A 26,844-nucleotide genomic window follows, 5' to 3' on the forward strand; every position below is an offset into this window, starting at 1 on the left:
TTGGATTGCAAGGAGATCCAACCAGTCCATTCTGAAGGAGATCAGCCCTGGATTTCTTTGGAAGGAATGATGCTAAAGCTGAAACTGCAGTACTTTAGCCACCTCATGCGAAGAGTTGACTCATTGGAAAAGACTCTGATGCTGGGAGGGATTGGGGGCAAGAGAAGGGGACAAGAGAGGATGAGATGGCTGGATGGCATCACTGACTCGATGGACGTGAGTCTGAGTGAACTCTGGGAGTTGGTGATGGACAGGGAGGCCTGGTGTGCTGTGATTCATGGGGTCGCAAAGAGTCGGACACGACTGAGCGACTGATCTGATCTGATCTGAAAGATGTTCATGTCAGAGGTCTTTATAATAGGAAAATTTTGAAATCAGGCTGAAGGTCCACTAATACTATGTTGTTTCAATTAATTATTGTACATCCATACCCCACACAAAGATCTACTGTGCTACCAATAAGAATGGAGTAGTCAAGGTCTATTTACTGGCAGAGAAAATGCACAGGATGCAGTACGGGATATTAAAGCGGGCCACGACACAATACACAGTGTAATAAAGTTTATAACATACATATGGATAAAGAGACTGTTCATTCACTCATCTATTCATCAAATATGTAGGAAGCACTTCTGCATTCTTACCATTCCTGACACCGTTCCAGGCACTGAGTAGATAGCCATGAACAAAACTTGCCAAGTTCCCACTCTTATACAGTTTACAATGTAAAAAGGCACAGAGAAAGAAACAAATATTAAATATAATGTCAGAGATGGATAATTGCTGTGAACAAAAATTAAAATTAGGGTAAATAATTAGAGTGTGGTGGAGGGGACCATTTTAAATAGCCTCATTATGGTAGGGTTCTCTGAGGAGATGACATTTGGACAGAAATCTACAGGAAGAGGGACAGACTGCAAGACTCTCTCCAGGTGACACCAAGTTCAGATGCTGGCGGAAAAGAATGGTGGGAACGTTCAAGGCTCAGCAAGAAGGAGCCGTGACTGGGAACAACTGGGAGGTAAGGTCAGTGGGCTAGCAAGGCCAGGGTCTTTTGGAAATCAATGGAGGGTTTGGGCTGGGGCAGGACTCTGGCTACAGTGTAACAGTCTACAGGGGCACAGAAGTGGAGGCAGAAAGACCAGTTCAAAGGCCATTGCAGGAGAGGCTCATGGCTTGAATGAGTGTGGTACTAATGGAGTTGGTGAGAAGTAGTTAAATTCTGGATCCATATTAAAGATAGAATTTCCAGGGTTGATCCAGAATTCACAGCGTGAGGTAAACAGAAAAGTGAAACTTTGGGTCTGAATAACTTTTAAAAAAAATGATAATGTCACTTATGGAGCTAGGAAGTACTAGGGAGGAATAGTTGGGAGGGGAAATCAGATGACTATATATCAAGGTATATGGTCATGATGCTAGCTAACACTTATGTAAGTGCTTGCTTGCTCTGGGCCAGGCACTGTTGTAACTGATTTATTTCTATATTTACTTACTTGATCATCACAAGAACTCTTTGAGGTGGATTACTGTTATTGTACTTGGGAATATGGCTTACTTTTATATTTATCTGAACATGCTCACTTTCTTTGCAATGAAAGTTCAATTTCCATTACATAAGAAACAAATGTGTGTGTGTGTGTGTGTGTGTGTGTGTGTGTGTGTGTAATGATCCCAGTGAGAAAATAATTATGTATTTATAAATTTTAGTCCTTGGCAAGTCTCTGCGGATTGCTCAGTCTATAGTCTTTTAGTTCAACAGATTTTCAACTCCTTTTCCTGCCGGGTCAGTTAAGTTCATATGCAAGCCCCAGTCTCATGGCCATTCCCAGAGTGGCCATTCCCACATGGTTCCCTGCATCCTAGTCATCATGTAACCCTTTTGTTCCTTGACTTTTGAAAACACCAGCATCAGTGACAGAGAAATAAGCATTAAAGGGATAATCTTGAATCTGTTTTATTTTCTCATATGAAATTTTGCAAATGGATTACTTTAAACCATTATACTTAATACATCCTCACAGATTATGTTTGATACATCTCACCAGTGGGTCCCCACACCAGGCTCTGGTTTGAATGTTTATACAAATCAGATAACTGGAGGGCATTGATTTCTTTTAAATTTCAACATTTCATAAATGAGGGCTCTCATTTACATTTTGTCTTTTCTCTCCAGTCACTAGCATTTAACCATAGATTTGGCTGTTCTGTGCAACAAGTTTTATCTATGTGAATGTGCTCACTAGACCGTAGAGAGCAGGGCTGATTGCAGCTCCTCACAATGGATGAACAGGGGGACATTTGGGGCAGGGGCCTCCGCCAGTTACCATAGTGACAGACTCCTGACTGGAGAATCCTGCCACTCCACCTGCCATGGAGAAACTGATTTGCATGGAATTTTGACTGTCCTCCATTGCCATCTGATACTTTCAGGGTATATAAGCGAAAGAAGAACAAATCAGGTCCAATTTAAAAGGAAAAGTCAGATTGAGATCTCAGCTCATTCTGCTCCTCCAAAACGCTTAATAAGCCCCCTGATGCTGGAGTTACACCAAAGGCAGTCACATTCAATTATTGTCATCCAAAACAAATATCTCTTTTTATATTCTTTTGAGGATGTAGAGAGGAATCTCATCATAACATGAGTCTTATTAAATGGAATTGGATATGCCTTGAATCAAACTGAGTCTCCTGAATAATCATGAACACTGGAACCAGAAAGGAATTAAAGGTTACATAGTCCAAGCATGTCACTTACAGATGAAGAAAAACATGGCCAGAGAATCTGAGTGACCTTCCCAGAAGCACACAGAATAACGGTCCACCCCGAGCTCGTTCAGCCCACTGGTGCCCGCCAGGGCCCCTCCCGGTGGTCTATTGAACCCCCCGTAGGCCCAGGATAGGATTCAGGACCCGTCCCCACAGTTTCACCATGTGCCCTCTGTCTCCTGGGCCACGTGGGAAAGGGGAAAGCTCGTGCAGGCAGCAGGAGGGATGCTACAGTACCTCAAGCCTGGGAGCCATGGAAGCCTGTGGCCCTGCCCTGAAGTCCAACCTAGAGACTGTGAAAGGACATTTTGGAGGACTAAAGAAAGGAAGAAAGGAGGGGAGAAGTCAGAGGATGCTCGTGGATGTATAGAAATTTAAGGAGACATTAAGGAAACAGAGGTGAGAAGCATTTAAGAATCAAGGTCAAACTTTTAAAAGCCACCTTCAATAACATCTATCATCTAAAAGCCTCTACCCTCCTTATGAATGTTTGCTCAAGCTCTGAACAAGATAAAATTCAGATCACAATTGTTTTCTTGACTTACACCTTTCTTCCCTTGCACCTCAGCTATATTTCCTTTAGCGTATCAACATGTAACAAATTCTCAGCCTATATCACAGTCAAGAGACAAAAAGCTTATGATAGGAATAATTTTAAAAATTAAAGGTTGTCATCCTATCAACTATGCAGTAATCAAAATGTTCTTAGCTTTGAGAGAACATTACATGTGAAAATGCAATCTGCATTCAATGCCAACTGTATAAACAGCCTACTCCTGACTTTAAGTATTTGTCACAAGCTCGTAACCAACTACTGACTTTTATATATGCTGGAGGGTACTATAAACAGGCTGAGTTTACCTAACAAAAATCTCTACGCTCTGTTTTGATGACAAGAGTGACAATTCCCGGCCAGCCACTCTGTGGAAAGACTTCCTCACAGTGGTGACAAGCCAAAGTGCCACGTCAGTTATGTAGCTAGGTCTGGAGTGTCAGCCAAGAGCAGCTGGTCTGTCCTGGGACTGCACTGTCGACCCGTCAGTTCCTACTAGCTCTAATTCCTGGTTAGCTGTCTCTTGGATTTACTGATTCAGTGGAACCTACAAATAATGTAAGTCACATGCAAATAGATTCACAAGGCAACACTGCCCCTCTGTTTTAGTTAAGAGTGATTGGTGATCTTTCCAGAGACTGGCCTGGCTCCTCCTGATACTGCTGCTGGCTTTGCCACCTAAGTCAGGCTCTTCCCCTCTGAGCCTCCACTCTCTCCTCTGTAGAATCAAGCAGGAAGTGAAGAGCAATGACAGGCATCTCAGGCTCTAACATTCCACCGTTTGGCTTTGGAAGAAAGTGTCTATTTATACAGAAGGGTCAGAATGAGAAAGATGTTTCTTATAATTGAAAGCAACAAGCCTTGAGAATTTATGAGACTCGTTACAGGCCAGGACAATCCTTTCCTCAGGACAAGTCAGATGCCAGTCTGGGCCAGAGGAAAGAGGGTGTTCATCTGCATGTTTGAATGAAGGTCTGCAATCCTTTGTAGAACCATTAGCATCTCAATGTGCATTCCTGAGCTGTCTTTCCCTTGGTGAGTACCAGAAACCTCACGATATTTAACCAAGGGCCAGTGTTCCCACATGCCGCAACTACAAGTTCGTTCACACGCTGCAACTAACAGTCCTGCACTTGGCAATGAAGATCAAAGGTCCCACAAGCCACAACTAAGACCCAGCACAGCCAAATACATAAATAAATAACATTTAAAAAAGTCAAGTTCGCCAATCCATTTTAAAGTGAAAGTGAAAGTCGCTCAGTACAGTCTATGGAATTCTCCAGGCCAGACTACTGGAGTGGGTAGCCTTTCCCTCTTCCAGGGGATCTTCCCAATCCAAGGATGAAACCCAGGTCTCCCACATTGCAGGCAAATTCTTTACCAGCTGAGCCACAAGGGAAGCCAAATTCATTTTAAACCTAGTTCAATTTTCCAATAGAATAGTATTCAGCATTAAAAAAAGGATACCCTACCATTTGTGACAACATGGATGGTCCTTAAGGGCATTGGTGGTGCTGGTAGTTTAGTTGCTAGGTTGTGTCCGACTCCTGCGACTCCAAGGACTATAGCCCACCAAGCGCCTCGTCCATGGGATCTCCCAGGCAACAATACTGGAGTGAGTTGCCATTTCCTTCTCCACTTAAGGACATTACACTGAGTGATATAAGAGAAAGACAAAAAACTGTATGTTCTTACTTATATGTGGAATCTAAAAAAGGCTGAATTCATAGAAACAGAATAGTGGTTTCCGGGGACTGGAGACAGGTTGATCAAAGAGTACCAGCTTCCAGTTAGAAGATGAATAAGTTCTCAGGATGTAATGCACAGCACTTGGACTATAGTTAATAATACTATAGTTTAGATCTGAAGGGTTTCCCTGGTGGCTCAGTGGTGAAGAACCTGCCTATCAATGCAGGAGATGTAAGAGATGTGTGTTTGTTCCCTGGGTGGGGAAGATCCCCTGGAGGAGAGCACGGCAACCCACTCCAGTATTCCTGCCTGGAGAATCCCACGGACAGAGGATCCTGGTGGGCTACAGTCCATAGGGTCGCAAAGAGTTGGACATGGCTGAAGTGACTAAGCATGCACACTTGAGATCTGAAAGTGTTAAGACAATAAATCTTAAATATTCTCACCATGCCCGTACACAAACACACACACAAGATCCCTAACTACTATATGAGGTGACGGATGTGTTAACTGACTTCATTGTGGCAATCATTCCATAATATATACATATATATGCCAGATCATCATATTGTACACCTTAACATACACAATATTCTATGTCAATTACATGTCAATAAATCTTGAGAGGGGGAACCTAGCTCACTTTCGAAAGTTAACTCACACTCAGATTTCAGGAACATGCCTGTAACATTGATCAACCCACTCCCTCCCTTAAGGGCATTCTCCTTGTGAGATCACTGCATCTTCCCCATGCTGCGGGGAGAGCCTTTTTTTGTAAAATATCCTAACCGATGAATTAAATTCAGGCCTAGCTCACCCCTGACTACAGAGCACACAAGCAGATCTCTCGGCCTTGGAGCTGATTCCTTCTAAGACCGGTCCCCACTCTCCAAGGCCTCCAGCCCTGCTGCAGTCTTACAAGTGTTCAAGCCAGAGCTTGGTCAACCACTATTATGGAGCTGACAGATTCTTGGCTTTTCCGAGTTCTCTCCATCTCCTTTTTTTTTTTTTTTAAAGTGAATAAATAGGTCTAGTTAGGTTTATTATAGGAACAAAAGTTCTTCTGGAAAGCTCATTCTTTTGAATGGTTGAAATGAAAAATAATATCCCCTCCCTGCCCTTCAGAGTCCACACCGGTTGAAGTAGATGAAAACTCTAGCATTTCTAAGCCCAAGGCTTTGTGTGGGATGGAGAATATAAAATGCCTTTTCTAGCCATTGTGACAGGAACGGAATGCACAGGTTTCTCAAGAGAAGACTCCAAGGCCCACACTGATCTAATTTATGTATCTTCCTGCCAGGAATAAAACCTCAAGACTGTGGCACTTAGTCTGTGATTATTTGATATTTTATATATTCAGTGCATATTTGGAAATGGCTTTAAATTGGGGTTTTAACTACCTATAAAGAGAAAAAGTAGTGTATTCCTCTTTTAACTTCTGGACATCTCTGTTGAAAAGCCTTCCTTCTATGGAGAAGATGAACCATTACAGGCGCACACGTTGAAACGTGATGGTTACGAAGCCCAAGGACAGCTTCTCCCTGATCAGGGAGACACACGTGGTACTGTATTTGGCTTCAGCTTTCGATGTCAGCAACAATCACTTGGAAGACCTTCCCCAGCAAACTGGACCCCTTGTTTTTGCTCTTTCTCTCTTGGGTGGAGAGGAGCAGTGGAAGCTGGGCCTTGATGGGAGTGGGCACACTGCATAGATGAGCTGGCTCTGAGAGAGGCAAGGCCTGCGGCAGTGACCCAGGCACTGGCCAAAGAAAGGGGGCCTTTACTGTAAGAGACTGAGCGTCACACTGCCAGGGTTTCAAATTCTTTCTGTTGACCTTCTTATTTTCTCAATTGTAAATCCATTTAGAAGAAACACAATTAGAAGGACTATTTAAAAAAAAAAAAAAAGGTAAGAAAAGAGAATGTTTAAAAGATTTTTAGGTATTTCCTCAGTTCTAAAGATGAGCTTTATTTACCTTGATATCCCATTGTGGTATTAGCTTCCTAGGGCTGCTGCAACAAATCACCACAAACTGGGTGGCTTCACACAGCAGTATTAGTCTCTCCCAGTTCTAGAGGCCAGAAGTCAGAAATTAAGGAGTCAGCAGGGTTGCTCCTGGCGACTCTGAGGGCAACGGCTCCATGCCTCCCTCCCAGCTTCACATGGCAGCCCACAATTTCTGGCATCACTCGGGTTGTGAAGGCATCATGCCAGCCTCTGCCTCCTTCCTCTCATGCCCCCGCCCCCACATGACTTCTCCTTTTCCGACTCTTATAAGGACACCATCAGGGCCCACTCCAACCTGGGACGACCTCACCTTGAGACCCTTACCTTGATGATACTGGCAAAGACCCTTATTCCCAAAGTCACGGTCACAGGTTCCGGTTGCACACGTGTTCAGGTGACCACTCTTCACCCAGGAAGCAATGCCAGAGTCACTCTCCTGGAAATCCCCAAGGTTCATAATCGTGGTTTCATCTCTAACTTTTCTTGTATTTTTCTTATCTCTGCTTCACTCTCTGCTTCCCTCCTCCTGTATAGCACACACATAACACAAACATGTAACTCAATTCAATTATTCCTACTCCACTATAGTGCTGGAAAGGCTGCAGCAAAGTATAGAAACCTATAAAAATTAAAGACACTCTACTGGGAGTTTCTTGGTGGCTTAGTGGTTAGCTCTGCAGGGCCCAAGTGCAATCCCTGGTCGGGGAACACAGATTCCCACAAGCCACGTGGCTCAGCCAAACCATCATTGTAGACTGTAACTCTTTTTCATCTAATTTAAATATATACAAAGATGGGCACAATAAAGGACAGAAACGGTATGGACCTAACAGAAGCAGCGGATACTAAAAAGAGGTGGCAAGAATATACAGAACTGTACAAAAAAGATCTTTATGACCCAGATAACCATGATAGTGTGATCACTCACCTAGAGCCAGACATCCTGGAGTGTGAAGTCAAGTGGGTCTTAGGAAGTATCACTATGAACAAAGCTAGTGGAGGTGATGGGATTTTAGTTGAGCTATTTCAAATCTTAAAAGATGATACTGTTAAAGTGTTGCACTCAATATACCAAATTTGGAAATCTCAAGAGGAGCCACAGGACTAGAAAAGGTCAGTTTTCATTCCAATCCCAAAGAAAGGCAATGCCAAGGAATGTTCAAACTACCGCACAACTGCACTCATCTCACACGCTAGTAAACTAATGCTCAAAATTCTCCAAGCCAGGCTTCAGCAGTATGTGAACCGTGAACTTCCAGATGTTCAAGCTGGTTTTAGAAAAGGCAGAAGAACCAGAGATCAGATTGCCAACAACTGCTGAATCATAGAAAAAGCAAGAGAGTTCCAGAAGTATATCTTCATCTGCTTCACTGAGTATACTAAAGCCTTTGACTATGTGGATCACAGTCAAAATTCTTAAACAGATGGGGATACCAGACCACATGACCTGCCTCCTAAGAAATCTGAATGCAGGTCAAGAAGCAACAGAACTGGACATGGAACAACAGACTGGTACAAATTGAGAAACTAGTATGTCAAGACTGTATGTTGTCACCCATCCTGCTTATTTAATTTATATGCAGAATATATCATGCAAAATGCCCTGCTGGATGAAGGACAAACTGGAATCAAGATTGTTGGGAGAACTATCAATAACCTCAGATATGCAGGTGACACCACTGTTATGGCAGAAAGTGAAGAGGAACTAATGAGCCTGTTGATGAAGGTGAAAGAGAGAGTGGAAAACCTGGCTTAAAACTCAACATTCAAAAAACTAAGATCATGGCATTTGGTCCAATCACTTCATGGCAAATATATGGGGAAACAATGGAAACAGTGACAGACTTTATTTTGGGGGGGCTCCAAAATCACTGCAGATGGTGACTGCAACCACGAAATTAAAAGACACTTGCTCCTTGGAAGAAAAGCTATGACAAAACTAGACAATGTATTAAAAAGCCGAGATGTTACTTTGTCAACAAAGGCCTGTCTAGTCAAAGCTATGGTTTTTCCAGTAGTCATATATGTATGTGAGAGTTGGACCATAAGGAAGGCTGAGCACCAGAGAACTAGTGCTTTCAAACTGTGGTGCTGGATAAGACTCCTGAGAGTCCCTTGGACTGCAAGGAGATTAAACCAGTCAATCCTAAAGGAAATCAAACCTGAATATTCATTGGAAGGACTGATGCTGAAGCTGAAGTTCCAACAGTTTGGCCACCTGAGGCAAACAGTTGACCCATTGGAAAAGACCCTGGTGATAGGAAAGATTGAAGCCAAGAGGAAAAGGGGATGACAGAGAATGGGTTGATTAGATAATATCACTGACTTAATGGACTTGACTTTTAGCAAACTCCAGGAAATAGTGAAGGACGGGGAAGCCTAGCATGCTGCAGTCCTTAGGATCACACAGAGCTGGACATGACATGGTGACCGAACAACAATTGTGTGCCAGGCATTGTCAGAGGTTCTGAAAACAGAACAATAAACCAAAAATACCTGCGCCAGAGGATTACCTAACAGTATATCAGCAACTATATAGTATTAACAAGTATTAACATGCCACACCCAAACTTGATTCACCAGGTGACTCTATGGGACTACCTGCCCCTGGGGAGCATCATTTGACTCCAGTTCAGTTCAGTTCAGTCGCTCAGTCGTGTCTGACTCTTTGTGACCCCATGAACCACAGCACGCCATGCCTCCCTGTCCATCACCCACTTCCGGAGTCCACCCAAACCTACGTCCATTGAGTCAGTGATGCCATCCAACCATCTCATCCTCTGTTGTCCTCTTCTTCTCCTGCCCTCAATCTTTCCCAGCATCAGGGTCTTTTCAAATGAGTCAGCTCTTCACATCAGGTGACCAAAGTATTGGACTTTCAGCCTCAGCATCAGTCCTTCCAATGAACACCCAGGACTTATCTCCTTTAGGATAGACTGGTTGGATCTCCTTGCAGTCCAAGGGACTCTCAAGAGTCTTCTCCAACACCACAGTTCAAAAGCATCAATTCTTCGGCACTCAGATTTCTTTATAGTCCAACTCTCACATCCGTACATGACCACTGGAAAAACCATAGCCTTGACTAGATGGACCTTTGTTGACAAAGTAATGTCTCTGCTTTTTAATATGCTATCTAGGTTGGTCATAACTTTCCTTCCAAGGAGTAAGTGTCTTTTAATTTCATGGCTGCAATCACCATCTGCAGTGATTTTGAAGCTCACAAAAATAGTCAGCCACTGTTTCCACTGTTTCCCCATCTATTTGCCATGAAGTGGTGGGACCGGATGCCATGACCTTAGTTTTCTGAATGTTGAGCTTTAAGCCAACTTTTTCACTCTCCTCTTTCACTTTCACGAAGAGGCTCTTTAGTTTTTCTTCACTTTCTGCCATAAGGGTGGTGTCATCTGCATATCTGAGGTTATTGATATTTCTCCCAGCAGTCTTGATTCCAGCTTCTGCTTCCTCCAGCCCAGTGTTTCTCATGACATACTCTGCATATAAGTTAAATAAGCAGGGTGACAATATACAGCTTTGACGTACTCCTTTCCTTATTTGGAACCAGTCTGTTGTTCCATGTCCAGTTCTAACTGTGGCTTCCTGACTTGCATATAGGTTTCTCAAGAGGCAGGTCAGGTGATCTGATATTCCCATCTCTTTCAGAGTTTTCCACAGTTTATTGTGATCCACACAGTCAGTATACAACCTCATTTCTCTGTTTCAGCAGCTGCAATCATCTCCTAAATAGAGTGAACTGGGACATCATCTGGCACAGTCACAGCATTTACACATGAAACTCACTTTTTTCTTTTCTTCTTAGTTCTCCGCCATTACACAGTATATGACTCCACCACACCGTTCCATTTTCTTGCATCCCAAATCAACATGTCACTATATGACACCATTTAAGAAACCAAAAGCTTGCTCTATAAAAGCTCCTTTCAAGTGAAAACTTCACTACGGACAAGCGATTTTTTCCTTTGGAACTGATTAAAATAAATTAATGTTCAGTCTGGGTTTTTCATGGCTTCAGAATTTCCAACATTTCAAAGTTCACTAGTTTGGAAAAATACTTGCTCTATCCTAGTATTTCATGAATGCAACCTCTGGTTTTTTTTCTTTCCAGTATTTAGATTAAGAAATGGAATACATAAAATATATCTGTCAAATTTCAATGTAATACTTTAAATTTAACACTTTGGCTTACCTTCCAAAACATGCACAATCCAGAACCAACACAAATCCATTTTACTAGCAAAGGAAAAAGAGAAAAAGAGAGAGAGGGGAGTGTGAGACAGAGAGACCATTTATGGTCAGTCACATCTCTTTGCTGCCCCAGCCACCTGGTCCTCTGAATTCCCAGGCCATTCATTTGGAGCAAATACCCTAGAGCTAATCAATCTTTATTATTATGAAGCAATTTTTTTTACAATTATTTTAAAATCGTTTGGAACAGTTTTGTTCTTTGGACACATCCAGTGTTTAAACTCCTGGATAAACAACCCTCTACTCAACAGTAGTGGCTGAGGAAAGGTTATTGTGATTTTGACATTAGAAGCAGCTGACCTAAGCACAGCCAACATAATTAGCAGCATATTTAAAAGTTCAGTGCTATCATTTTGGTAATTACATAATGTCAACACTTAACCACAAATACAAGGAAAGCACAGCACCTACAATCGCATGGCAGGGTTCGGTCACCGCATGGTCATCCGGATGATAAAAAAGGAAAGGCAGCGTTTTCAAATTCTTAGAAAGGACTTCCTGGCTCTGACACCATGTCTATAGACCCTGCCTGAGAGACAGATATCTCTCAGGTCTCAGGTCTCACCAGGTCTCAGACTTGCTTTGTCCGCCCCCAGGTTTCCCCTCCCCAGGGTCCTGTCCCCTCCATGCCCACCACCACTTCTTGTCTATTGGTCTTGGCCATACCTTCTTTCTCTGCCTTCATCCCTGTCCACTCCAACTCTCCTCCTGCACAGCAGGCTGACTAATTGTCCTCACTTCATGCAAAGTTTTTCAGTGCTTACTGTGTGCCAGATGCTATGCAAAGTCCTAGGAATACCGAAGCGAAAGGTCTGATTTCTGCATGCAAAGAACACTCACACTCGGGATTCTTCTAACAATCATGAGCTCCTTCCCTCCTTTGAAGATGCCTTCAATTTATTTACTGTCCTCTTTTCTTCCCAGACTCATCTCTCCGGGTCCTACTCCCAGTGACACCGTCAGTAACTCACTCAGCAATAACACAGAACCCTTGGAGTTCATGGTAAGTCATATTTTTATGTATACTTTTGTGCATATTTTTCTGAGTTCCTGCTGCCTCTTTTCTTTAGAGAGCTCCTCAGAGATGAAGACTTTGGGTCCTAGATTCAGTCTTTAAATGAATATTTCCTCATATTTCCTAATATTGATACTATTTCCCAGGAGACAAAAATTTTCTCCTGTGTTCTTAGAGTGACCTCTTTGATAACCCAGTTCAATCTGGAAATTAAGCCAAGACTATATCAAAGGGCAAAAGTGTTTGCTCCCAGAATTTATAGCATTTGAGGCAAACCCAGCGGGGACCGGGCTTTAGAAGCCAACCAGTGTAGAGAGAGAAGCCAGGCCTTCTGCTCTCCCCAAGCCCCACACTGTTGGACCAAGGACACCCTGCAGAGCCCTGGCCTTCTAGAGTCGTGTTCGGTGGTTTGCATACTTCCTTTCACATTTAGTCAACCTTCCCTTGGGGGCCCAACCTGAGTCATATCCTCCCTTAGCTCTGCTTGGCTCTTGTGCTGTTTATATTTTTATAACCTAATAGGAAAAACAGGCCAAGTTTTAAATACTGTCTGCCCAGGGTAATTCAAAGGCTTTGTAACACCCGCAATGTCCAGAAGAAGACAATGTCAAGAGCCTTGGAATTACCTAATAAAGCGACACATAAAATAACCCAGGAACCCCAAGCAAGGGGGGTTGCAATGACAGAAGGTAAATGAGATCTGGAAGCACTCAGTGTAGTTCATTACATTCTAGAAACCATTCTCCAAGATTCTCGTCCTGGAATCAAAGCAGGCACACAAACACACAGCATAGTAACAGCAGCAAACACTCTTCTAAGACTCTCCAGTTTAGCTCCCTTAATCCTCACAACAGGCCCATGAGGTGGATAGCATTATTACCTACATATTGATAGACTCAGAGATGCATCACCAAGCTCTCTCTGCAAGAAAGAGGTGAGACAGGCTGGGACCTGGGCCCCTTTGCTGCAGTGCTTGCCCCTAGACAAACATCTCCTTGAGCAACAAAATACTAACTATATATATGGACAATTGGGGAACACCATGGACAAGGGGGCTTCCCAGGTGGTGCTAGTGGTAAATGACCTGCCTGACAATGCAGGAGATATAAAAGATGCAGGTTCAGTCCCTAGGTGAGGAAGATTCCCTGCAGGAGAGCATGCCAACCCACTCCAGTATTCTTGTCTGGAGAATCCTGTGGACAGAGGAGCCCGGAGGGCTACAGTCCATGGGATCACAGAGTCAGACATGAATGTAGCAACTTAGCACATATGCACACATGCACAGAGAAAACTGACCATTAAAAAATTTTTTTTCATTCATTAGTGTTCAGTTTGCTCTTCTGAATAACAAAGGTAGTTGAGACAGTAATCTGTTGCCACGGGTGCCCACCTGTGACCAACCAGTGAGAGAAGGGACGCTACTTCTGAAGTGACAGCCTTGAGGGGAAAGAAACAGGGAAAGCGGAGCCCTACAGAGCAGGATGGGGTGGAGGGCGTCAGAGGAGCGTTTCCCACAGAGGCCCTGGGGGTGACCCTGAGGACACCGCTGCCCGCTCACCATGCAGTGTCTGGGGGAGGTCCTGAGATCCACCCTACGTCCATTTTCCCCTCCTCTCAGTGGAACAGACAGCACCCAGTGCTGGTCCAACAGGAGTCGTTCATCTCGCGGTATATCATCTCCACATTCACCCTTAAAGGAAACACCCCGACAGGGAGGACACAGCACTGGGACTAGGGGGAGCCTCGGGTGCATGCTGCAGGGCCGGGCGGGCGGGGAGGAGCTGGGCTCCATGTCGCTCCCTCCGTCTCCAGCGAGGGTGCCTGGCAGACACCCATGAACAAGCCTACTTCTTCTGGGGCTCTGGCAAGTACCCCAGGGAATCATATGATGTGAACAGGCCAAGGTGAATGTTTTAGTCCGTGTTCCAATGAACTCCTCAGTTAACTCAGAGAAAACAGGCAACTAACCTGACCTAAAATCCAAGGAACCACTGGGAATTCCCATTTCCTGAGATCTCTCAGCAAAGCTAGAATCGTCCCTCTTTCCCACTCTCTCCCGACTCAGACTTCTGCCCCAACATTGTGACAAGCCCCACGTGTGATGTAATTCTTCACTCCCCTGGCAGTTTTTGAAAGCATGTATTTGGAGTTCAATGAATGAGTGAAATATATAAATAAATGGTCATTAAGTTTTCTTTCTCATACCACTTCTGGGCTAGCTCTGGGGAGAAAACACATAGACTGTTCTAGAAAGATCCAGTGGCCCTTTTTGCAGTGGATTAAATTGAGAGTTTGTCTTCATAAAGAAAATGACTCCTTGAATTCCTATGGATCCTCCAAGATTCCCAGTAAAGGTAGGAAATGCCCTGACTGGAGTCATGAAAACTAAATAGTCACAGACATAAATGCTGAGGAATAACTCTTTTGTGGTATGGTGTTGCCTTAAATAAGTGTTTCTTTAATGCACCAGATCAGACCGCATGCTTTGCTGACATGGTCTCATTTCTCCCTTCTGTTGTCCTGCAGATGTAACCCTTAGGTGTCTACCCAGCCACGGGTTTTGCCCAGCTCCCTGCCTGGAATTCCCTTCCCTGCACTTACTAGGTTAACCCTTCAAGGTCCGGCTCACCTATCGCCTCCTCCATGAAGTTTTTCTTAATTCTCTTGACCTTGAGTAAACTTTCCTCTAAAGCCCCACCAGTCTTGCTTACCTAATTTATACCTTTTTTAAAAATTTCTTATTGTAGACAGTTGCTTTACAGCATCGTGTCAGTTTCTGCCCTACAACAACACGAATCAGTCACAGGTGTGTATATATATATCCCCTCTCTCTTAAGCCTCCCTCCCATCTCCCACCTCATCCCACCCCTCTAGGTTGTCAGAGAACAGGAAGGAGAGGATGGAACAAATTGGGAGAGTAGCATGGAAACACACACCTTATCTTTTTAGTCTCCTCTTTATCTGATAAAGGGAAAGACTACCCACTCCAGTATTCTGGCCCGGAGAATTCCGTGGACTCTATAATCCATGGGATCACAAAGAGTCAGACACCACTGAGCAACTTTCACTTCATCTGCATGTGACTGACTCCCAGCTAAAATGTAGACCTCATGCGCTCAGGAATCAGTGTCTTCTATAAATATTTAAAATTAATATTTGTAGGAAGGTAGTAAATACGAAAATACAGAGAATAACAGTCATATCACTCAGATTCAACAATGGTCCCCATTCCTGCTTCCAGACTCACCCCTCCCATCCCCCTCCCCAGAGCCAGAAAGCTGCACTCTTATGAGGCGGACACGTCCCATACGAACACGCATATATTGCAAAAGTGTTATACAGTAGTATATATATATGAATTTCAAATGTGAACATTATATTCTGTTGTCCTGACTCTTGATGTTTCCATACAACATTATGGTTTTTCCACTATTAATTAATTGCTTCCTTAGTACACTATTGTACCTCCCAATGTTCTTGACAGCAATGAAGATGGTGAAAGACACACTGAGCAAGAGAGTAGCTAGGAATTCAGTAAGTTTTCCATGACCTTGAGAGCTGAGAGCTAGGTATATACTTTATACATCCTGTGTTCTCAGCTTACAAGATATGCAATTTAAGACGAATTACTTCCCTTCTATGTCTCAGTTTTCTTGTCTTTAGAAGGTAGTTCAGTATCCACTAGCTACTTCATATAGTGAGAGTTAAATTAGTTGATGTATTTCAAATTCTGAGAACTATGCCTATACATAGGAAGCACTCAAAACATTATATCTAACAGTAATAGTAACAAATATTATTTTCATGACACACTAAAGATACTAGCTGGAGAATTTGAATGACATAGATCTTGAACCTGAGGAAAACAGAGAAGAGAAGAGATCACGAGGAAGTTTTTCCTATTATAAATAGTAATTAATTCTATCATTAATATTGCCCACAAAGCCCAACTCTTAAAAGCCTAGACATTTGGCTTTTTTCACCCAGTTAGTTTCACGCATGGGGCCAATCAGTTGTCAATCATTTTAGACTCTTAACCTAACACCACAGAACCAAATATTTTCAAAGAAATCTGCAAAGCATTTGTTGGCTGCATTTTTCCTGCAGCCTGTGCTTTACAGAATCCTTGGCTGGTAAGAAAAAAATTTCCTCTAAAGCCACTGTGGCAAAGTTATTTTAGAGCTTCAGTAGTTTTTCTTTCTTTAAGCCAGGTTAAAAAAAAAAAAAACTGTTACCCTTACACTCTATCTATTTATTTATTTTGGCCTTGTGGACTAGACCACAGCTAAAACTTTATGGACCTAATAAAATTCCCAACATTCTCAGACACGGGTCGTGACGTTTGTGTGCTGGGCAGGAAACAAAGGTGCAATTGTGAGGAGAACGGATTCGCTTGGAGATAAGTGAGCTGAGGTCAGGCCATAGGGGAAGCTGCAGCCGCACCATGTCACTGGCCGTGTGTGTGTCTAGCGTGCCCCTGGCTTTCCCTACGCCCTCGCCCTGCCTTCCGCTCTCCACCAGCAACACAGTGCCTGGGGCCGTTCCCCGACTACCCAGCCTTCCACTGTGTCCCTGCCCGCGGTGACCCCAGTCGAGAACTTTCCATCCTCCCTCACGTCTTCACAACCAGTCTGTCCTGGGTTTTCTTCCCTCGCAGCTTCACTTTCTTGTAGGTGACAGTTGGTTAACCTGATAAACTGTTACCTCAACTTGGTAGGGAAGGCTTTTCAGCAGAAGCTTTCTGGGGCCAGTATCTCAGTCAAAAGCAGTGGTTCTGTTGTTGAGGAAGCGGGCAGAATTTGTGGCCCTTCTGAAATAACACTACACCAGTGGTTGCCTGATTTACTCATTACTGGGGACTACTCACTACTATGGACTATCTCCAGGAAATCCATATGCTGAAGCTCTGCCCCACACTGTGGTGGTATTTGCAGGTGAGGCTTTTGGGAGGTAATTAGGGTTAGATGGGGCTTCCCCAGTGGCTCAGATGGTAAAGAATCCACCTGCAGTGTAGGAGACCAGGGTTCGATCCCTGGGTCAGGAAGATCCCCTGGAGAAGGAAATGGCAATCCACTCCAGTATTCCTGCCTGGAGAGGTCCGTGGACAGAGGAGCCTGGTGGGATACAGTCCATGGGGTCACAAAGAGTCAGACAGGACTGAGTGACCAACACTTTCACTAGGGTTAGATGAGGTCATGTGGGTGGGCCCATCATGATGGTATCTCTGCTCTTAGAAGAAGAGGAAGAGACATGAGATCTCCTTACACTCAGAGAGACCCAGAGAGTGGGAGAGAGAAGGCCATGTGAGAACATAGCCAGGAAAAGGGCACTCACCAGAACCCAAACATGCTGGCACCCTGATCTCAGACTTCCAAGCTTCAAAACTGAGAGAAATAAATGCCTATTGCTTAAGCCACCCAGTCTATGACATCTTGTTACATCAGCCAGAACTCAGACACCCAGGCACGGCACTAGCCCCACAGCTCGCGCGAGTGTGCAGTACTAGATTTCCCTGTAGCTGTGACAGCTGACTTAGACAGCGTCGCTTCACCTTGCACTTTCTGTGCCTTATAATTTTTCAATAAATTGATCTTCACAAAACCTCTACCTTGCTAGGTAAACAATCCTATCCACAAATTGGTTTTCTCTTCCCTATACCAAACCAGAGTTCTCTTACCAAAAGGACTGGCTGAAATTGATTACTTGGAAAACTACATTTCATCAGCTAAAAACACAAAGCTTCCTTTAGGTATTAATGTGAAAGAGAAATAAGAAGTGGCTCTTACTCCTTTGTATGGGAGTAATGATTTTAGTTCTTTAAGTAAGAATTACTGTTCCTGAAAGAAAGTAAGATAGTGAGAGCATATGGCCTTTTTCTTCTTTGAAGACGTAAAAACTCAGTGAGAATATATTACAAGATTAATTATGCCTAGAGCAAATCAACACTGCTTGTCAGTCTTCATAAAAGATTAAAGTTGGGGGCTTATTTATTTCCTCCCCAAAGATTTCATCTATGCACTTTCTATCATGCATGATGCTTTTAAAACTGCTTTTAGCATTAACATCTTGCCATACTTCCTGTCCCTATATTTTCTCCCTTGCTTCTTATGTCTGCACAAGTTTTCTATTTAGATTATATTTCCAACAGACATTATCTCTTTTAGAATGTTTCTCTTCATTAAAAAGGACATGTAATACATTTCATTATTTTGAAAGAAAACAGTCTAAAGAAAGATGTTCAGAAATCCTTAATTACTGCTTTTCACTCTATGTGTGTGTGTGGTGGGGGGGTGTGTGCATACACGTGAAAGTATGCACACAGTTTTTGGAAATAGGTGACCTATAGGGAGAAAGCTTGTGTTTCACAAACAATGAGGGAAAATAAAACTATCTTCCACTTGTTCTTAAAAAGGTAATATAGAAGACCATTGCTGCTAAGTCACTTCAGTCGTGTCCGACTCTGTCCGACCCCATAGACGGCAGCCTACCAGGCTCTGCTGTCCCTGGGATTCTCCAGGCAAGAACACTGGAGTGGGTTGCCATTTCCTTCTCCAATGCATGAAAGTGAAAAGTGAAAGTGAAGTCGCTCAGTCGTGCCCGACTCTGCTGCTGCTGCTGCTAAGTCCTTCAGTCGTGTCCGACTCTGTGCGACCCCATAGACGGCAGCCCACCAGGCTCCCCCGTCCCTGGGATTCTCCTGGCAAGAACACTGGAGTGGGTTGCCATTTCGTTCTCCAAACTCTTAGCATTAAAACACAATAAAAACTTCCACTGCAGATGCATATTTTCAATATACAAAACTGTATGTGTGTTAAGCAGGTTGTTTATATTTTCTGAAGCTTTCCCTTGCTGTTCAGTGCAAAGATTAACTCACAACACTAATGAACAACTCTCTGGGGATTTTAAGTGTGTAAAAAATCTGCATTTAGCTGTACTAAGTTTTACTTCAGTTCTTCTTAACAGACTGATAGCTCTTGAACAAAACGATGGCTGCATCAATTTTTTTTTTCTTTTATAAGTAGAAACCCTTCACTCAAATTACCAGTGCGCTCTAACCCATCTTTTCTCTCTTCTCCAAAAAGGGAAACCTATTGATTATTAACATTCTTTTTAGCTATAAAAAGAATGGAGTAATTTGAATTTTTAAACATCCCTAAACATGTAATGATCTCAGTTTCTGTTAGCAGAATCCTAGCCATTAGTAAGCAAGGGTGAGGTCAGCGGAGAGAGGCAGGAAAACACACTTTACTTGGCTCCTGAGATCACCTGGGCTGCTTGTTTATTTCCCAGCAAGGCTGACCTTGTTAACTGTAACACAAACAGTGGTAAGCATTAAACAATAACAGAATCTCCACAGCGCTTGGAGGCTATAAAGCCTCTGAGTCTTGTGAAACTGGCATGCAGTCTTTCTTGGCTTCTTACTTCTCTTGAGCAGGGAAGCCATTTTTCAGGCATTCTGCTGCTGCTGCTAAGTCGCTTCAGTCGTGTCCGACTCGGTGCGACCCCATAGATGGCAGCCCACTAGGCTCCTCTGTCCCTGGGATTCTCCAGGCAAGAACACTGGAGTGGGTTGCCATTTCCTTCTCCAATGCATGAAAGTGAAAAGTGAAAATGAAGTCGCTCAGTTGTGTCCAACTCTTAGCGACCCCATGGACTGCAGCCCACCAGGCTCCTCCGTCCATGGGATTTTCCAGGCAAGAGTACTGGAGTAGGGTGCCATTGCCTTCTCCGTTTTCATGCATTATGGAGTATTATATCATGATTTTTTTTCTTTTGTCTAGATGATACCTAAGATCAGCAATGTGAAATTCTTGGGTTTTACTTAAGACCTTCAGACTTTAGCACAGTGACAAGTTAGCACTCAACAAATATTGAATGCATGCATGAATGAATGAATGTCCATATTTGAGAGTAAACTGAGATATCCATTCCAGCAGACAGTTGGAGGAGGACTAACAAACTAGTACAAAGATCCGAAAGAACATTTCCAAGACTGATCAAATTAGAATTGATAGCCCATTATCCAGTTAGAACTTTTGGGGATGGTGAGTCAGCCTCAATCAAAGAGCATTCCTTGGAAATGGCATAAAGAGATTGCATTTCCTAAGCAAAATGTTGATACAGCTTCTGAGCAAGAAGTGTCTACTGTATTAGAAGAGTATGCCAGAGAAACTGGTAATCAGGAAATACTATGCTGAGGTTTTCTGTTCTGCACAGGAAGATTCTAGTTAATCACCAACTCAGCTCATTCAGCACTTCAGCTGGAATTTCAGCACCTAAGAAGATTCCTTTTTAGGGATTTACAACTCCCACATAAACTCTTTAGACTACATCCTTGGTCTAAGGTCAACCTTCCTTTAAAGAAATGAGCCTTTCTTCCCCATCCCAAATTCTTTCTACCTGGATTGACAAACAAGGACTTTCACTCCACGGTGAGATAAGTCTTAAAACAGATCTACCAACTCCCCCTAATCAAGAACTGTAAATTCATCATGTTCAATTCTTTCCTGAAATTCCAGAGATTGAGCAAGAAAGAAAGGACCTAAGGACTGGGAGTTAAGAAATGAAATGTTAAAAGGAGGTTGAAACAGATAAAAGCAAGAGAACTGGAACACAGAGAAGAGGGCTGCTTGCCCCTGAGTCAGCCAAGGATTTACACTGCTAAGAGACCTTGACATCTGAACACTTCCTTCCTTCCCTGAAGTTTTAGCAACACACCCAGGGGACTGGACAAGAACCACCAAGAAGCAGGAACTACCATGAAGCAAGAGCTTCATCCTCTGTGTCTGCATCAAATCCCCAGCCCTAGTACTACCCACCCCCACACTTCTCCCTACTTCAGGCCAATGACAAGAAGCAGGAAGAACTAAATTTGTCAGAGACACTCTCCGTAAGATCTCAAAGGCCCGCCATTCCTCTCCTTTTGGCTCCACTTCCGGTCACGTTCCCCTTGAGCAGTCAGTACTCCAAGGAAGGGGAATAAGAGCCACTCTTCATAGCTGAGCACCATCTCCAGAGCTCTAAGACCCCACTTGAAGGTTTTAAAGTCAGTGAAATTCATTATTCTATGGGATTCCCTGCCCCTTACATGCTTTCCTTTGCCCACAAGTAAAACAACCAACAAAAGATCAATGATTATTCTCAAAACAAAGAGGAAAATGTATTTTTCAAAGGAGTTTGATGGTTGGCTTGATTTGAGAAAAACTGTTCCTGAATTTCAATTATCTTGAAATTCTTAAATTTAAATTGAGCATTAATGGATTGGAGGTAGAGAATAGATTTATTTTGTTTATATTCTATAACAAAGCCACTCTACTAAATTCAAAATTAATATTTTTACCCAAAAAAGGTTCAAACATTTTTAACAATATTTTCCCCTTCAGGTCAATCTTCTTGTATATTCAAGTGCATCTTGCTAATCTTGTGTGGGTAAATGTATGTTAATATTATCACAGTTATTTAAGCATTGCCTTCAAATATTTTAAAGCATTGATTTCCTTCCTTTAACCAAATACATATTAACAGATTCATAATAATAAAGCATGATTTATAAAAAAATTTTTAACAGAAAAGCTACAAGGATTACTTTTAAAACATAAAATAGAGAAATGCCAATTGCATATTTTCTAATTATGCAATTACACATATATAAAATCCTGAGATAACAAAATCATTGACTTCCACTGAAATGTTGTCATCTTTCAAAATCATTTTCACCTTTCTGTTCTGAGTAGCAAGACAGGAACCTCCTAATTTACTTCCCTTTGGTTTTTCTGTGAGCTCTGTAAAAATGCATTATCTCCAGATTTCTCCCTGTCTCTCACTCCTCATTGTAGTTTTCACCAAATAAACAAAGTACTGTCTGAAATCTTCCCCCATGGAAAAGTACATAATTTACATAGATAGGGGAGGTGGTGGAAAGAACTCACAAACAGATGCTGTTCCACTAGGTGTCTCCACAAGATGGAAATCAGAATTTTCCCCTTCATTTCTGTGATGATGGAAAAAGTCTTCATTTACACCCTCACACAACACTGAACTATGGCTCACACACTATATTTTATGAAACTGCTTAACATGCTATTAGTTGCATGTTTTTTGTTTTTGTCAACTACAATAAATATTCTCTCTGGGACGTCAGGACATTCATTCAGTAGGTACATTGGGAAGACCCACCTGCTCCACATATGGCTATGTATCTTTTTCCTTGTTACTACACATATATATCTATTCATTTCACTGGTGCACATTCTATTTCCCATTTGCAGTGAAAATCATTTCTCAAGTATTTCTTGAATTCCTAACCTAGTTCAGACACAGAGATGAAGGGGGAAAATGAAGAAAAAGGAATAGAGTCTCAGAGATCTGTTAGAGAATGCCAAGTGGTAGAATATGATTGTAATCAGAGTCCCAGAAAGAGGAGAGAAAAAAAATAGGCAGGAACTATTTGAAGAAGTGATAACCAAACATTTTCCAAATATGATGAAGTACATAAATTTACAGATTCAGCCTACTCTATGAACATCAAGAAGGATAGCCAAACATTAGAGTCAGACTCAGAAGTCAGGAGCCAGAGTCAGAATCAGAAGCCAAGTATAATGAGCAATTTAGAAAGCAGAAAAAGAAAATGATATATTTTATACAGGAGAACAACAATTCAGTTGTTGACTGACTTCTCATTAGAAACTATGAAAGTCAAAAGAGAGTAAAATAACATTTTTAAAGTGATGACAGGAAAAAAAAAATCAATCCAGAATTCTATAGCCAGCAAAAATATCCTTCAATAACAAATAAAAATGATGATATTTTCAATTTAAGAAAAAACTAAGAGATTTATCACTAGAAAACTCATACTGCAAGGAATCCTAAAGAAAGTTCTTCAAGATAAGTGGGAAAATACCAAACAAATCAAATGCTTTAAATGGCATAAAGAGCAATGGAAATCATGGGAAAACATTTGTATCAAAATATTAGAACATACATTCATTTTGGGCCATGATAAACAAACCTGTATCAGATCAACTTTCCCTTATCAAAAATACATAACTAAAACAACTACAGAAAACAAAAACCTTAAGAAAGGAAACACAGAAGATAAAGCAGACTTCTGGTGCCACATTTGTCCTCAAGGCACTTGCTTATTCTGAAGTGATGGCCAAAAAAATGAGAACTTGAGCCACACTTTTAGAACTCTCACAAGGCTAGAGGGACAAAATTGGAGTTCAAGGTTGTACTAGGTTGAACAGTGTCCCTTAAAAATGTATGTCCACCTGGAACCTCAGAATGTAAACTTATTTGGAAACAGGGTCTTCACGGATATAATTAGTTAAGATAAGGTCCTACTGGAGCAGGGTGGTCCCTGAATCCAAGATTACTGGTGTCCTTATAAGAAAAGGGAAGACACATGGAGACAGAGAGATACGTGGGAGCAGGCCACACGGCGACAGAGGCGGAGGTTGGAGTGATGCAGCAGCAAGTCAAAGACTGCTGAGAACTACTGAAGCCTGCAGAAGCTAGAAGAGACATAGGATTCCTCCCTGGAGACTTCAGAGGTCCCATGACCCTGCTGACACCTCAACTTTCCATTTCTGGCCTCCAGAACTGTGAAAGAATAAATTTGATGTGCTCTAATCCACCTATCGGAGGGCAATGGCACCCCACTGCAGTACTCTTGCCTGGAAACTCCCATGGGCGGAGGAGCCTGGTAGGCTGCTGTACATGCGGTCGCTAAGAGTTGGACACGACTGAGCGACTTCACTTTCACTTTTCACTTTCATGCATTGGAGAAGGAAATGGCAACCCACTCCAGTGTTCTTGCCTGGAGGATCCCAGGGACGGGGGAGCCTGGTGGGCTGCCATCTATGGGGTCGCACAGAGTTGGACACAACTGAAGCGATTTAGCAGCAATAACCCACCTATGGCAGAAAGTGAAGAGGAACAAAAAAGCCTCTTGATGAAAGTGAAAGTGGAGAGTGAAAAAGCAGGCTTAAAGCGCGACATTCAGAAGACTAAGATCATGGCATCTGGTCCCATCACTTCATGGCAAATAGATGGGGAAACAGTGGAAACAGTGTCAGACTTTATTTGTGGGGGCTCCAAAATCACTGCAGATGGTGACTGCAGCCATGAAATTAAAAGATGCTTACTCCTTGGAAGGAAAGTTATGACCAACCTAGATAGCATATTCAAAAGCAGAGACATTACTTTGCCAACAAAGGTCCATCTAGTCAAGGCTATGGTTTTTCCACTGGTCATGTATGGATGTGAGAGTTGGACTGTGAAGAAAGCTGAGCACTGAAGAATTGATGCTTTTGAACTGTGGTCTTGGAGAACTCTTAAGAGTCCCTTGGACTGCAAGGAGATCCAACCAGTCCATTCTAAAGGAGATCAGTCCTCGGTGTTCTTTGGAAGGACTGATGCTGAGGCTGAAACTCCAATACTTTGGCCACCTGGTGCAAAGAGTTGACTCATTGAAAAAGACCCTGATGCTGGAAGGGATTGGGGGCAGGAGGAGAAGGGGACGACAGAGGATGAGATGGCTGGATGGCCTCACCAACTCGATGGACATGAGTTTGAGTGAACTCTGGGAGTTGGTGATGGACAGGGAGGTCTGGTGTGCTGCAGTTCATGGTGTCACAAAGAGTCGGACATGACTAAGCAACTGAACTGAACTGAATTGAATTGAATCCACCTATGTGGTAATTTTTAATGACAACCCTAAAATTCAAGACCCATTTACAATTTTTTAAAAAGCCTCTCCAGAAAGCGGGCATAGACAGGACATACCTGAGCATAACAAAGGTGATAAATGACAAACTGACAGCAAATATCATTCTCAATGGTGGAAACTGAAAGCATTTCCTCTAAGATCAGGAACAAGACAAGGATGTCCACTCCCACCACTATAATTCAACACTGTTTTGGAAATCCTAGCCATGACAATCAGAGAAAATAAAGAAATAAAAGGAATCCAAATTGGAAAAGAAGTAAAACTGTCACTGTTTGCAGATGGCATGACACTATACATAGAAAATCCTAAAGATACTACCAGAAAACTACTAGAGCCCGTCAATTAATTTGGTAAATTTACAGGTTACAAAATTAATACACAGTAATCCCTCGCATTCCTATATACTAAAAACAAAAAATCAGAAAAAGAAATTAAGGAAACAATCCTGTTTATCAACACCACAAAAAGATTAAAATACTTAGGAATATACCTACCTAAGAAGGCAAAATACCTGTCCTCAGAAAACCATAAGATACTAATAGATTCCCTTGGTGGTCCAGTGGTAAGGAATCCACCTTTCAACGCAGGGGACATAGGTTTAATTGCTGTTCAGGGAACTGAGATCCCACATGCTGTGGCATAACTATGCCTGTGCACTGCAACCAGAGAAAGAATGCACACTGCAGTGAAGAGTCTGCATGTCCCAATGGAAAAAAGAAGCCAAGTTTCTTTGATGAAAGAAATCAAAGATGACACAAACTGATGTGGAGACATCCCATGTTCTTGAATTTGGAAGAATCAATGTTGTGAAAATGACTAAAGCTGCAGATTCAATGCAATCCTTACTAAATTACCAATGACATTTTCCACAGAATTAAAACAAAATAATTTACAATTTGTATGGAAACCAAAACACAAAGCAATATTGAGAAATAAAAATGGAGCTGAAGGAATCAGGCTCCCTGGCTTCAGACCATACTACAAAGCTACAGTAAGCAAGACAGCACAGTACTGGCACATAAACAGAAATACAGGTCAACAGAATAGGGTAGAAATCCCAGAGATAAACACATGCACCCATGGTCAGCTAATCTATGACAAAGGAGGCAAGAATATGCAATGGAGAAAAGACACCCTCTCTTCAATGAGGGGTGCAAGGAAAACTGCACAGCTATATGTAAAAGAATGAAATTAGAACACTCCCTAACACCATGCACAAAAATAAACTCAAAATGGATTAAAGAGCTAAATGTAAGGCCAGACACTATAAAACTCTTAGAGGAAAACATTAGGCAGAACACTCTTTGACACAGAAAAATCTTTTTTGACCCACTTCCTAGAGTTATGATAATGTAAACAAAAATAAGCAAATGGGACCTAATGAAACTTAAAAGCTTTTACACAGCAAAGAAAACCATAAATGAGACAAAAAGAAAACTTTCAAAATGAGAGAAAATATTTGCAAATGAACCAACTGACAAGGCATTATTCTCCAAAATAACAAACAGCTTATGTAACTCAATATCCAAAAAACAAACAACCTAATCAAAAATGGACACAAGACCTAAATAGACACTTCTCCAAAGAAGACATATACATGGCCAACAAATACATGAAAAGATGCTCAACATCACTGAATATCAGAAAAACGAAAGTCAAAACTACAATGACATATCACCTAACACCAGTCAGAATGGCCATCATTAAAAATTCTACAAACAGTAAATGCTGGATATGAGGATATGAAGAAAAGGGAACCCTCCTACATTGTGGGTGGGAATGTAAATTGGTACAGCCACTTGGAAAACAGAATAGAA

At 42.3% G+C, this 26,844-nt stretch overlaps 1 long non-coding RNA gene across 2 annotated transcripts in view; it reads right to left on the bottom strand.

Annotated features, from left to right (window-relative positions):
• The window catches only part of LOC133228495 (uncharacterized), a 138,058-nt gene that overhangs the window by 41,917 nt on the left and 69,297 nt on the right, over positions 1 to 26,844 (bottom strand). For both annotated transcript variants that reach the window (XR_009730224.1, XR_009730225.1), the window contains exons 2-3: positions 7,344 to 7,545; positions 6,988 to 7,083 (exon numbers count right to left, since the gene is read on the bottom strand). This is a non-coding gene — a long non-coding RNA (uncharacterized LOC133228495). The remainder of the gene's footprint in view (positions 1 to 6,987; positions 7,084 to 7,343; positions 7,546 to 26,844) is intronic.

This window comes from Bos javanicus, chromosome 17 (assembly GCF_032452875.1).
Source record: "Bos javanicus breed banteng chromosome 17, ARS-OSU_banteng_1.0, whole genome shotgun sequence".
NCBI lineage: Eukaryota > Metazoa > Chordata > Mammalia > Artiodactyla > Bovidae > Bos > Bos javanicus.